This window comes from Bos mutus, chromosome 28 (assembly GCF_027580195.1).
Source record: "Bos mutus isolate GX-2022 chromosome 28, NWIPB_WYAK_1.1, whole genome shotgun sequence".
Taxonomy (NCBI): domain Eukaryota; kingdom Metazoa; phylum Chordata; class Mammalia; order Artiodactyla; family Bovidae; genus Bos; species Bos mutus.
In genome coordinates, this window is record NC_091644.1 from 10,770,980 (window position 1) to 10,785,376 (window position 14,397).

General features: G+C 55.2%; 1 protein-coding gene across 6 annotated transcripts in view; it reads right to left on the bottom strand.

The window, feature by feature from the left end:
• The window catches only part of ZMIZ1 (zinc finger MIZ-type containing 1), a 150,905-nt gene that overhangs the window by 66,808 nt on the left and 69,700 nt on the right, over window positions 1-14,397 (bottom strand). The window contains exon 1 of one of the 6 annotated variants that reach the window (XM_070364793.1): window positions 2,493-2,757. The exons of the other annotated variants lie outside the window; for them this stretch is intronic. The gene's annotated coding sequence lies outside the window, so the exon portion shown is untranslated. Of the gene's footprint in view, window positions 1-2,492; window positions 2,758-14,397 lie in introns of those variants that run through there. 6 annotated transcript variants of the gene reach the window in all.

Genomic DNA, 14,397 nt, shown 5'->3' on the forward strand with positions numbered 1-14,397 from the left:
GCCAGGCCCAGTGGCTGGCACCAGGCTATACTGTGATGAGTAACATACAGCTCCTTCCTGCCTTCAAGGAGCTCACAGTCAAGGCCACCCTCGGGTCACAGTTATGACTGGCTTCCTCTGTCCCCTACTGGGTGGTCTCAGGGACATCAGTTTTTCCATCTGAAATGGGGCTCCCGAGTCCCTGAGCACACAGGCTGCGGTGAGAACCAGTACGTGAGAGAGAGAGAGAGAACAAGAGGCAAAGGGGCTCTTGCTGAGAAGGTGGCTGTGCAGGGGAGCAGAGATGGCAGAGTGAAGCAAGTCTCAAACTCTGTGCAGGCTGCTGCTTCCGGTAAAGACCCAGATTCTCACCAAAGCATCACTGTTTGGTGGTTTCTCACTAAGGAAGTTCAGGGTAAAAATAGCTCAGGAGGGGACTTGAATCCTGCTAGCAGTGGGGGTAGTCACCGCCTGGTTCATACACACAAAAAAGGGGAACAAGCTTACTAGTAGCCACGTGGACTTCAAGGCTCACCTCCCTACACCCCCTGTCGTGGGATAGGGCTTTCTACTCTGCAGCAGATGGGAGATGACCTTCCAGCCCAGAGCCTCAGAACTGGAAGGGGCTGAGTCCCTATAAGCCATCTGGGGTCACCCTGATCTCAGGGAGCCATCACCCTGCCCACTCCAACTCCCTCCCCAATTGGATTTCTGGCCCACTCTCAAGGATGGGCCATTAAGAAGCTCTCTGGGGCCAACTCCTTGCCAGCTGCCTTACAAGACCTTCCTGTGGAAGGAGTTTCCAGCCATGCCTAGCAACCATCTGCCAGTCCAGCCTGATGGTCAAGGGTAGGGAACCTAGGTCTCCATCCTGAGAATGATGGTCTCCTGGAGCCCATAGGTGGTGCAAAGGGAGGGAAAGACAGGGAAAGACAGCCTGATCTCTCCTAGTACCACCCCAGCCAGCTTTCAGTTGGACTCAAGAACAGAGGCTTATCTAGTGCACCAGGCGCCAAGGTTTTTAAGATTTCCCCAACACCAAAACCACGTGCTCCCGACCACAGAGACAGACCTTCAGCCCAGGCAGTCCTCTGAGAAACCCTCTCTCCAAGGTCTTAAATGAGATCTTCACAGCCTGGTGTCAGGCACCACAGAAAGGCCCCTTCCTGCTCTCTGGTGCAGACCCATCTCTCTTCCTCCAGCCCGCCTCCCAGCAAACATTTGTCAGAAGTATGTTCTGCACCCACCACCTCTCGGAAGGGCACCCTGCAGCAATGGTGGCACCACCAGCGCCCATCGGGGTCTCTGGGCGCTGTCAGCATCAGGGCTGCATCCTGACAAAGGAGCAGCTTGAAGTTAAGGACCCTCGGCCACTGTCTCCGCGGAAGGCTTCCTGGCCCATTCAGATTTTTGCAATAGCAGCAGCCAATTGGGGACGCAGCCTTGTAAAATGTCTGCTGGAGAGCCAACACTTCACCTTCGAGAGTGGCGGGGGTGGTGGGAGGGGAAGCAACCTGGCCCCGGGCCCCAGAGAAAATGAGGGGCCCCTGTATGAGCGCACAAAACGGCCCGGTGCACGCCGGTGCCACTCTCGCCGCCAAGCCTCGGGCTGACACCATGCAGCACACGGCGCTACCCACAATGCACCGGCCCTTCTCTGTCACACACAGGCACGCACACTCACCCCCGCTCCCGGAGGGAGCCCGGCCCGACCCGCGGGCGCCCCGGCGCCGACCCTCCAGTCCCGCACTTACCTGGAAGTTGCACCGGCCGCGATCCCGCCCTGGCGCCCGCAGCGGGCTGGGCCCCGGCCGGGGGCGGCCGCAGCGAGCGACTCCGGGCAGGGTTCAGCCGGCGTGGAACAAAGGCTGCGTGCAGGCAGCGGGCGCCGCCTGCATCCCCGCTCCGCGCCGGGGCGGCGGCGGCGGCGCGGGGGCCCGGGCGGCTCCGGCGCCCGCTCGCTCCGAGCTGCCCGCTCCGAGGGCGCTCCGGCTCCCGCGCTCCCGCTCGCTGCTGCCCGCCACCGCCGCCGCCGTCCGGCTACCGCACCGCACACATCAATTATTCATCGCCCGTCTCCAGCTTCCCGGGCGAAGCCAATCACAGTCGGAGGCTCTGCTAATGGGGCCGCCGCCGCCGAGGAGGCAGCCAGCCGCGCGCCCGGGCGCAAGCGACAGCCCTCCGGGGACGGGGATGGGCCGGGGGCGCGCGGGGGCGGGGGCGCACAGGGCGCGCCGGCGAAACTTCCCACGGCCCGCGCCCTGCGCGGCGCTCCCGCACCCCGCCGGCGCGACCACCCACCCTGCTTGCGTCCGCGTGGGGCTGGGGGCTCCGGGGAGGCCGGGCGCGCCGCGGCTGGGGGAGGGGTGGGAGGAGGAGGAGCGCGGGAGAAAGATGAAAGGCTAGCAGACCTGCCTCGGCGTCTCCAGGGAGCCCTGGCTCGCGCGCGCCCTCCCCGCCCCGCTAGTCTCGCCGTCCGCACCCCCGCCCCGCAGCCCGCCGCCCGCACTCACTCGCGCGCGCAGACCGTCAGCCCAGCCACTTTGCTGCGAGGGAGCGCGAGCGAGTATGAATCTGAGGCAGCTCACATTTCAAACTTGCACGCAGGGGTGGTGCTGGTGCACGCCGCCGCTAAGCGAACGCACGACCCGACGAGCGGCGCTCCAGCCTCCGGGCGGGGGCGGCGACAGGCCCCCTTCCCTCCCCCGCCTAGGCAATTAATTGGAAGCAACACTTGTACGAGTGGGTCTCCCGGAACGCTGCCGCCCAAGGGGGCCGCCGGGAAGGCACAGCCGGTGGATGACTTCGGGTGTCTCCTGCCCCCCAGGAGAATCCTCCCAAGTGGTCTTGCTAATAAGGGTCCAAGGCCGGGTGGGGGCGGAGGAGGGAGCAGGCCTGGAGGCGGCCTCGGCCCCGCGGGAGGAGAGGGGGCGGGGCGGGACTGGGGCATCCGGATTGTGACCTGGTTTAAAGGATTTTCGGAACGGGCTAAGGGGCGGAGAAGGCAGGCGGTCTGGCATCTTCCCTGGCACAGAGGCCCCTGGCACCCCTGGGATTCCCCGAGGCAGGGTGAGCGGGCGCACGTACGCTCGAGCTCTCTGACTTCGGGGAGTCTCTGCGCCCTGGAACCAGCGGTAGGGAAGCCGGGGGTGGCGGCTGCGCGCGGCCCTGCCCCGCCCTGGGAGCTGCTGCCTTCTGACATTGCATCCTGTGGTGGCCGCGGCCTCTTCCTTCCAGCCTGTCTGTCGCAAGGGCTCCTGGCGCTGAGCTGAGCAGACACCCTTGGAAACCAAACCGCCGCCCTGCCACCCCAAAGGATTCTTCGCTCCTTCTTTCGTAGGCACTTCCCATCACCGCGATCCTCTTTGGGACAAACTTTATTTTAAGCCCCTTTCCCCCAGCCCCGCCCTCTCTCAGTGAAAGTTTCTTGAATGGCAACCTAACTGCCCAAACAATTAGGAAGGTAAGTGGGGCCCCATCTTTCACTCTAATGAAAGCCAGCCAGAATTGTCTTGAAAATCCCCTCTATATGAGACTTCCCTGTACTGCTCTCCTTGCGATCATGGGAAACTGACCAGGTCTGCTAGCCGTTGACTTAGCTTCTCCTGTTCTCCTTCCTTCATTCCCCATTACCAGCCCCCTATTTTCAGTCTGAGCTCTGGCTGGCCCGGAAACCTTCCTGTCTGTCCTACTGCCAGCCCTGGAAGTGCCTGAAACAAATCACTTATCTAGAAATTATGTTCTTGCTCCCTGTTTGACATAAATCGTTAGCAGGCTCTAATCCCACCCACTGCCACTTGAAATATCACTTTCAGAGATGGCATTTGGAAATGCAGTTGTCATGGGCTTTCCCTCTGAGGGGCTGGTTAAATGGATTAATTCATACTTCATAACTTGCTGCCTTTGGACAAGAGCTAGCTTCCTGCAAGAGAGATTAATTGGCATTACCTTCCTGCAGGGCCAACCCGGGGGCAGCCAGCATAAGGACTTTCCTGCTTTGTCCAAATTCCAGGCTTTGCTCAGTCTCCCATCCTCGGAGGAGCCTCCCCTCATCCTGAGTTACAATGGCTTCTTTAGGGACAGTCATTTATTCACTGAGACATCCATTGGAGGACCTGCCTTCCCAAGTAGCTACAGAGGGGTTTGAGAGCCCATGAGGGAAGAGCCTTGGGGCCAGTGAAGACCTTCCCATTCTTCTCTTTGGTTGGTCCAATTCGCTTTGCAGATCCCGTAGAACACAGACTCCTATCCAAATCCCAGTGCTCAGCAGTGACACCCAGAAGCAGAGGAGACACGACAGTTTGGTCCACTTTTCAGAAGAAAACATTGAAATGGATGTCTCTAAGACCCGTTTTTCTAACACAAATCTGGTTTTAATAGGATGTCAGGGCTCAAACCTCGATGATACAGAACCCAAGTCATCAAGACCTCAAATACCCGAAACACCCGTCTTCTGGATTCTTTCCCCCCAGAAGTTCTGTGCAATGATAGTTCACAATATTTGCCTGGTCCTTAGTGCCTTGGGAGCCACCAAGGACCCTAATGTTTGGAACTTCCGGATTCATTCTTGAAATACTCTGTATACATTGGTACCTGTGTGGCTCTAGGCACTGAATTCAGAAAAACCACTCCTGTAGGTTGAACCAGAATTTGGTCTGGAACGGAGCGGAGGAATACCTGAGAAATACAGACCTGGAGGCCCAGCCTGGGAATAGTAACAGTCCCACCCCTTCCCCTCCCCTATCTCTCCGCTCTCCCCAGAACCCATTCTTGAAGGAGCCCCAAGGTAGGGTGAGAGAAGAGTATTGATATGCTTATTTAAACTTCACAGGCCTGGGACCAACAGACTTTCCCCAGGTGAGAGGGAAAAAAAAAAAGGTAAATACTCTGCTAGCAGATTTATGTAATTAGGAAAACAAATTGTTTTCAACAATCCATTCACCAGCCCGCACAGAAGGCCTCCAGGCCAAAGCTAGGGTTTTCACATGCTAATTTCAAGACCTGCTTGGTCCCATTCCAGCCCCACTTGGTTAGCAAGCTCTTAATACTACAGCCCAGAGCCTAGAGAAACATGGATACTCCGACCAGTTCCTGCTTCAGAAAGGCATCCCCCTACTTATTCTACATTCCAACTCCACTTCTCTAACTTCCAAAGATTTTCTTAAAAGCCCAAGGTCCAAAGTGGCCCGCTCCACCCCCTGGGCGCCTGCCTTGATAAGGATCTACAGGAAAGAGGCAGCAGACAAAGGCGCTCTCCACCTCTGCACGCAGTCACTGGCGAGCTCTCCGAGTGACCTCGGCGAGGGGGGCACAGCCTGGGGGAATGACTTGGGAGGCAGAAGGAAGGAAGAAGAAAGGGAGAGCTGCGGCCCCAGCGCCAAGGCTCCTTGATGAATGCCCGGGAGCGCTTGGGAAGCCCGATTCGGGGATCAATAGCTGGTGGCTTTTCTTGTGGGTGTTTGAACTCCTCCTGCCGTGGGCCCTGGCGAGGAGGAGCCGCCAATAAATCACAGCACTGCAGCCGGGAAGGCAGCCGTGGCTTGCACTGGAGGGCGGGGGAGGGAGGGTGTTTCACCCATCTGGGGAGCCTGTCGTGTGGAGCTCACCTCCACAGGACCACCCAGGCCACGGAGGGTGACTCTATGGTGGAGTCTGGCGTGTGGGAGGAGCTTCTTCCAGGCCTCCTGAGCTCACCTCTAGAGGGATGGGCTCCTGGATCCTGTTCCAGCCCAGGCCAATGAGTATGAAAGAGCAAAGCCACTGGATGTAGGTCCCCCGTGAGTGGAGAAGTGGTTCCCAGGCCCAAGGCAGGGTGACCTCCTCTGCAAGGCTTTGCGGGGGGAGGTGGAGGTGGCTAGGGACATACAAAGCCCCAGTTCCCTCCAACTGAGACTGAGAAGCAGAACAATGAACCCCAGAGTCACCCCGAGCCAGGTCTTCCTCAGGCAGGGCTTGCTGATTCAGCAGGTTTCAACAAGGATCCCAGTGACTCAAGGATGTCATCCATGCAGGCTCTAGCACTCAGCTGCTGCTGCTGCTTCTGCTAAGTCACTTCAGTCGTGTCTGACTCTTCGCGACCCCATGGACTGCAGCCTTACAGGCTCCTCCGTCCGTGGGATTTTCCAGGCAAGAGTACTGGAGTGGGTTGCCATTGCCTTCTCTGCCAGCACTCAGCAAGGAGAGTGAAATAGACAAGGAGGCCCCGTGTGGTGTCCATGGGAGTGTGGTCGGCATGAGCTCAGGCCTTGGGAGCTGCTTGGCCATCTGTCTCCACACAACTGGGCCTTCTCGGGGTGCTTGGAGGGGCGTGTGGGGCATGGAGTGGGTTCAGAAAAGGCACACACACATATGGGGGATAACTGGCCATGGGGCATTTGTCTCACTGCCAGCTCAGTTGCCCCAGGAAGACTCAAGCAGCTGCACTGGGCGTGAGTTGATTCAGGCACTCTGCCTTCAGGGACCTTCTCCTGGGGCTTCTGCCCACCTCTGAGGGGTCAAGACACAAACTCCCGTGTCCTTCACTAAACCTGTTACCTCTGCCTCTTTCCCTCCCTCCTTCACCCTGGGCAGCCTCCCTGATTCTGCACATACAATCTCAAAGAAGGAAGGCCCAGCTGAGGTTCGGCTCCCAGCCAGCCAATGCAGGAATCTCAGCCAGCCCTGGGGCCCCTACCCACACACAGGGACAGTGGGAGGGCACAATCCCACTGGGGACACCCAGCTGAGAGTTCCAAGCTGGCTCCAGGCCTCTCCTCTGTCCACAGTCATACAGAGATCCTGATGTCAGAGTGTCTGCCAGTGCCAGGCACAGTTCTAGGCACTTTCCAAGTATCAACATGCCATCCTCACCCAAAGCCTCTCTGATGAAGTATGATTAATTCCGCACTGCAGAGGAGAACAGTGAGGCACAGAGAGGGTTAGACAACTGGCAGAAGGATTTAAACTAACCGGCCATCTGGCTATAAAGTCTGCACCAGTAACCTTCAGATTGTATTCCCAAGATGGGACTCCAGAGAGTGATCATCAAAGTCACACAGTGAGTTAGAACTGTGATAAGAGTCGTGTCTCCCTGACTCATATTCTTTCCAGCACACCATATTACATATAAGGAAATGTCTACTTTCTTTGTATTTCTTTTTTCCTGTTTAGCCTCTGTGCGATTTAACCATCCACCCTGCATTCTGGCTTGTCCAGGGCTCCACCTGAAGGGGGGATGGGGGTGACAGTGGAGAATGAGACTTCCCTGGCTCTGAACTTCCTGTCACTGCTCCCCACCCTTCCTGGAGGTATCCCACAGTGGGGCCCTCATCCCCCACTCAGGCTGCATTCCCAGCAGTCTGTATTTGGCATCAGCCCAAATCTTACAATCATTTCGTTAAGAAAACAAAACCAACCCCTGCCCCACACTCGATGGGCACCTCTGAGAAGCCCCACGGTCGTGAGGTTATCGGGGATCCAGGAAAGCCTCCTGCCAGACTGGAGAAGGAGAGAGGACGGGGGCGGGAACCCAGAAACCAGGCCTGAAATGGGCCCTCAGGTGGCTTCTGCCTTTAAGAGCTGCTGCCTGCCCCTCCACCCACGCAGCTGGGAAGGCAGCCACACCCAGGCTGTCTGCCCATGTCACGGGGATGTCCACAGCCTCTCAGCTACACAGAGAGGTCGGAGGGATTTCAGCAAAGACGGGAAGGCACTGACCATGTCTTTGCTAGCTGAGGAGTTGTGGAGGGAGGAGATGTGCCCGGATTTGGAGGCCAAGGCTTAGGAAACAAGCACTGACTAGCTGATGGCCTTGGACAAGTCACTTTGGCTTCCTTGAATCTCTACCTCCTCCTTTGTAAAATAGAAGCGAGGCCAGCAAATACCAGGTGCCGGGGAGGACCAAAGAGATACAGCGATCATTCTCAAGAGGCTGAGAGGCCACAGGGTTGTGGGTCCCCACATCTCCAAAAGATGCTGAAGTGCTAACCCCCAGTTCCTGTGAATATGACCTTTTCTGGAAACAGGACAACAGATGATCGAGTTAAAATGAGTTCATTAGGGTGGACCCTAACGTCATAGGGCTTCCCAGGTGGCTCAGTGGTAAAGAGTCCGTCTACCAATGAAGGAGATGTGGGTTCGATCCCTGGGTTGGGAAGATCCCCTAGAGAAGGAAATGGCAACCCATTCCAGTATTCTTGCCTGGAAAATTCCATAGACAGAGGAGTCTGGTGGGCTACAGTCCATGGGGTCGCAGAGTCAGACACGACTGAGTGACCAAACAGCAGCAGCAGCTAACCCCATATGGCTGGTGTTTTGATAAAAAGTAGAAATTTGGACACAAAGACAGACATGCACCCAGGGAAAGTGCTGTGTGAGGATTGGAGTTCTGCTCTCAGGAGCCGGGAAACTACCAGAGGCCCAGAGAGGAGCCTGGCAGAGGTCCTTCCCTCGTGCCTTCTGCGGGAACACAGCCCTGCCACCACGACACGTGGATCTCAGACTTCTGGCCTCCAGAGCCGCGAGACAACAACCCTTGTTGTTTAGGCTGCTCCTGGGCTACTTTGTTATGGCGTCTCCACAACCTGATACGCGTGGCGACGCTGCCGAAACCCAAGTTCACAGCTCATCATTCCTCTGCTTAAACCGCTCCGGCTCAGTCAGTGGCAAAATTCCACGTCTTTATGGGGCCCCACAGGACTCTGACTGACCGGGTCCCTGTCGCCTCCCGACCTCATTTCCTTCCAGTCTCCCGGACTTCAGGCTGCAGACACCCCCAGCACTCTTTTCCAGGTGGCCAGACTCACTTCCCGCCTCCCGCAGGCCTCCACCCAGGGGACACCCGAATCTCAGGAAGCCTTGCTCAGCCACTCTGCTCAAAGCTGCGGGCCCTCCTCAGTGGCTACCACTCCTCCCTGACTTAGGGTCTTCCTTGATTGATAATCAATTATTCCAATTATTTCTCTTGGTACCCCTGTCTCCCTTGGTAGAAGTCAAGCTCCCTGCCAAAGGCAACTTTTGTCTGTTTTGTACATGTTTTATTGATAGGATCTAAACTATGCCAAGCAGATGCTTGATATCTGCTGCGTGAATGAAGCACAGACCAGCAACCTGAATGAATAAAAGAATGAGGGAATGAACGAGTGAACAGTAGGGTCTGTGGTGCCCTGCTTCTGCCCTCTGATGCTGCTCAGAGACTGGGTCCCTGACGTACTGTCTGCCAGAACGTGGGATGTTCTCAGTGGAAGCTGCCTGTGCAGACAGGAAGCTCAGGTCAGCAAAGGGGCTGCCAGAGGTGGTGAGGAGCTCACCACCCAGGCCCCTAATGAATCTCTTCCCATTGATTTTTGGAGTCGCCTTTGAAGGGATGGGACGGCCAAGGCAGCTCGAATGTCCATGCCTCAGCACTCCTGGGGTTTTATTGCTTCTCCGGGGGGGCTTCCGGACAGCCCCCCAGTTGGACTGACATGAACTCTCTGCAGTTGGAAAGGCAATTTCCCTTCCTTCTGTAGCTGTTGGTCTCTCTGCATGCCTGGCTGGGCGACACACCTCCCTGTCTGGGCTGGGGCAGCCAACTTCACTCCTGATGCTCCCCAGACAAAGACTCGTGCAGGCACCAGGAGGGTGCTGTCCTCCACTCTGTGGAGGAAGAAATGGAGCTGGGATGGGGGAAGGATTTCAGTCCGGACACTCTGACTCAAGGCTGCGGCGGGTGGGGGCCGGCAAGGCTGAATCAGGCTGCCCCAACAACCACTTGACTCCAGGGTGCCCGGAAACCTGCACAGCCTGTTACATGCAGCACCCTTCCCTGCAGAGCCTCTGCTTGCGTGTTTGGAACCACCAACTCACTTAGCACTGGAGTAAAGAGAGCCTAGTCTTAATTTTCAGATGAGGAAACTGAGGCTCAGAGAGGGACCAGGGCTTCCTCCAGTCACACAGCCAGTTAGTGGTAGAGATAAGACTAAATCCAGGGCTTCTGGCTTATTCCAGAGCCCCAAGCCATCTTACCATGTTGTGTTTCCACCAACGGTAATGTCAAGGGTGTGTTCTGCAAATTGTAAAGTCCTAGACACATGAGGACTCACCATTCTAAAGGGCTCTTGGCCATGCACTGTCTCCTTCTATGAGCTGGGATTCAGATGGGGATGGCCTGCCCCACTCTGTTCTTCCCCCTCCTCACAGGGAGGTTGGGGACCAGACCCTGGACCTTTGTCCTTTCCTCATCCACAGTGGGGGTCACGTGCACCAGGAAGATAGATGTGGGCATCAAAAGAAGATAGGCTTGGGCTCAGAAGAAGGAAGGAGCTCCTGACAGAGTTACCCATGGTGGCAGTGAACACCTTGTCATCCAAGGTGTGAGGATGGAGAGGGGATTCCCGCAATGGTAGGCTTATGTTTCTGAGGCCCTCTTGGTTCTGTGGTGCTGTGATAGGTAAGAAGAGAGGAGGGTGCTTGAGAAGCATGCCCAAGCACCTCAGTGCATCTTGGGCAGCAGTACAGCAGTTTTATGAACTTCCTAAGCCCATTAAAGCTCACCAGGAACCCTGCGTCCTCTGGTGTTCTGCCCACCGCCTCTCCTGACAGTCCCGTGGGAGAGAACACCCTGCAGGCACCTGCTCCTTTCAGCCCCATGCCCCTGCTCACGGCAGCCCCGGGGATCCAGTGACTTCCCGCACTCATGCAGTGTGGTCCCCAGGTGTCCCCCACCCCCAGGGCCTCTGGACGTGAGCAGACAGGCCACACAGGAACATCTGGGGGAAATCCAAAGTGGCCGCCAGGGCAAGGCAAGGAGTGGGAGGCCTGATGTTGAAATCAGGATCCGCAGAGCTGAGCTCAGCAGGCGAGAACAGCACACCCCTCAGCCAGAAGCCAAGTCCCACACTGAGACAGATGCTGCCTGGGAGAGGGGCTTGGGGGTTTGCTGTGTGACCAAGGGCAGGTCAGTATGTCTCTCCGGGCCACAGCTTCTCCACCCAGTGAAGACATCTAGTGCAAATGCAGGACATTTCTGCTGGGGGCACTTGTCTCCCCAGTTCTGGCTGGGAAGGCCTCAAGAAGTGGCACTATTGATCTGACCCCCACTGATTTCCTGTAAAGGATGGAGCAGGCTAAGCAAGATGCTTACGATATAGTCTGCCCTCCATAACCATGGACGCTGCGTCTGTGGATTCAAGCAGTCGTGGATCAAGAATATTTTGAAAAAACTTTTTTTTCAAAAAGTTCCAAAAGGCAAAACTTGAACTCACTACATGTTGGCAACGATTAACATAGCATTTACATTGTATTTATAATGATTTACTTAGCTTTTGCATTGTACTAGGATTTATAAGTAATCTAGAGATGATTCCAAGTAAATATAAGCACATCAGTTTTGGTAGACTGTGAGTTCCATGAGGACAGAAATCTTGTGTTTTGATCACTGCTGAATCCCTAGTGGCTCATACTTGGAACACAGTAGGTGCTTAACACGCATTTGTTGAATAATGGTTATTCATCAAGTTATTATCCCATGGAAGTTAGATTTCAGCTATTCTTTAATTTCTTTTTAATTTTCTGCATGCCATAATTGTTCTGCAAGGAGTTTGCTAAGAGAAATAAACACCCCCATACAACCACTCTCATTTTAGAATTAAGTGAATTCAAAGTTAAGACTTTGCCCACCCTGAAAAGCATTGTGCGTCATCTTCAGAAGCAATAACTCGTGAGGCAATCATAGAACAACTGTGTGTGCACGCTCAGGCGTGGCTGACTCTTTTGCGACACCACAGACTGCAGCCCGCCGGGAATCTCTGTCCATGGGCTTCACCAGGCAAGAATACCAGAGTGGGTTGTCATTTTTTCCTCCAAAGGATCTTTCTGACCCAGGGATCCAACCGGTCTCTCCTGCATTGGCAGGCGGATTCTTTTACCACTGAGCCACCATATCACCAAATGAGCTTCCCAGGGCCAACCTGTAGGCAGCCAGGGTGGGCATATCTGGAAAGTCCCCATCCATCCCTTTCTTTCTGCATATATCACAATTTCACCTCCATAGTTTCTTGACTGGGAGAACAGCCTCCAACCTGGTTTCCTGCCTCTGGTCTAGGTCCCTTCTCTACCCTGGGCTTTCTCAAAAGCAAATATGATCACATCACTCTGTCTAAAACCTTCCCTGGCTCCCCAGGGCTGTCAGGATCAAGTTCAAATTCAAGCGCCTTAGATTGGCACTCAAGGCCCTTACGCATGGTCTCTGAGAGCACCTGTGTGCTAGCCTCAACCACGGTTGCCCCTGTCTGGATGCCTCCAGCAGGTGCCTCAAAGACATTTACAAACCCTGGTTCATCCAACTTTACTGGAGGTGTGTTCTCTCTCTGAATTCATATGCCAATCACAGTGTTGAATAGTGGCTGGTACCAGTATGTAGCTGGGAGGAGAAACTGCCACAAGTCCAAGGATGGCAGGGAATCTAAATCTTGACGTGGGGGGTCTTGTCCAGGGGGAGAGGAGCCAGGACCCCTGTGATGAATTTGAGGTGTGGGACAAGCCATGGGCCCTCAGCTTGGGTTGGGGCTGTCGAGGAGGAAAAAAATCAGCCCTGAGGTTTGGGGCTAAGCAGCTGAGCCTCTTCCCTGGCTCAGTTTCCACATCTGGGGTGCAGGCAGTAGTTTGGGATGCATGGTAGGAAAGCCCAACTCTGGGAGCAGGACTCCAGCTGTCCCTTCCCCCATCCCAGCAAAGGGAGCCCAAGCCCCCCTTGGGCCTCAGACAGACCTGGGAGCGTGGTGTGTAATTGAATTTGGCCTCATTACCTAATTGTGAGGAGGAACAATCAGTACCAACAGAAGCCTCAAGTGTCAGGGGTGGTTGGAAGCCAGGAGCCAAGAGGCAGCCTCCAGCTTCCCTAGGCATTTAGGGGGACAGTGCCAGCACCCGCACCTTCATATCCTTTAAGCTCTCAGTTGCCTGGAACCCTGGGAAGCTGGGGGCAACAGTTCTCATTCTACAGGTGAGGAAACTGAGGCTCAGAGAGAAGCATCTTGCACAAAGTCAGAAAAAACAGAAAGAACAGGTGAAGCCACATTCCTTCTGCACCCAGGGCCTTTGCACATGCTGTTTCCTCTACCTGAAATGCCTTTCTCTGTCCTTCTCTTTGGGCAGACTTTCTCCTGGGAGCCTTTCTGTGAGAATCATTTCCTTGAGAAAGCTTTCTCTAAGCTCCGAGGCTCAGTCCCCCTGCCCCCCTCGGCTCCTATAGAGCCGGTCATAACGATTATATCATCACTGGAGGGCGTTTATCCCAAGTTTGTCCTCTCTATCAAGCCCTGAGCTCCTAGAAGGTAAGGATTGCACTGGGCTCACTCACGTGATCCAGGCATTCAGCATAGGTCCAGGACGCAGGGGTGCTCCATGCTTGTTTGCTGAACGAATGGATGAACGGCCTCTGAATTCTGGGTTTTTTTTTTCTATATGCAGTCTATTGGTTTCTTGCCATCACTGGCCTGGGCCTTGGGAATGGGGGCCTCATCTGTAAGGAGTGCTGTGCCTGGGGGTATGACCAGGGCCCTGCGGAGTCACGGGGAAGCACAGAGGAGCCACTCTGTGGGGCCCTGGGCTGGGCGCTTCAGATGTGACGTCCCACCACTGGGAGATGGGCGATGAAGGGACCGGCCCAGGGTCGCCCAGCCTGCAAGCAGCTAGAACGGGAATCTAGGATTGCCTGAGTCTGGGACCTGGCCTTACCACCCCTCACCACGCTCTTATCAAATGACAGACTGAATGGACAAGGCTCAATGACAGAGGGACATGCAATTTAATCCAAAGAAAATCATGTGAAAAGCGGAATTTCAGGTCTTGTGAAACAAGGCAGGAGACAGACTATTAGATCCCTCCACAAAGGCAGCTGCCCAGTGAGCTAATCCCCGTGCAGCCCTACTCTCCAGGTGCATCCAGGCTTCCATTCATCCAGGCTCGGGGTTGTCAAGCCTCCTTCCTTTTTCTATAAGGCGGTCTGACCTGGTACCCAAGTGTGCAGGAGCGGGACTGCCTGGGTCTAATTCTAGCCCTGCCACTTGCTAATTGTGTGGCCTTGAGCAAGTAATTAACCTGAGTCTCCGTTTCTTCTCAATATTTTTATAAAGATGAAAGGAGAGGAAGTCTGTGCAGTATTTTGCCTAGCGTCTGGAACATGGTAAGAACTCAATAAAACTTCACTTAATTGATTCATAGTAGTAGTAAAATAATGGTAGCACTAGTAGCAATCGGCTAGTGTGAGTAATAGCAATAGCAGTAAGAGTAGCTGTCCTGGGAGTAACAGTGCTCCTGCTAGTAATGGGAAGAGTATCTATGTTAAGCACTGTATCAGGCTAGGGCTTCCCTGGTGGCTCACTGGTAAAGAATCCGCCTGACTATGCAGGAGACGTGGGTTCAGTTCCTACGTTGGGAAGATCTGTTGGAGAAGGGAAT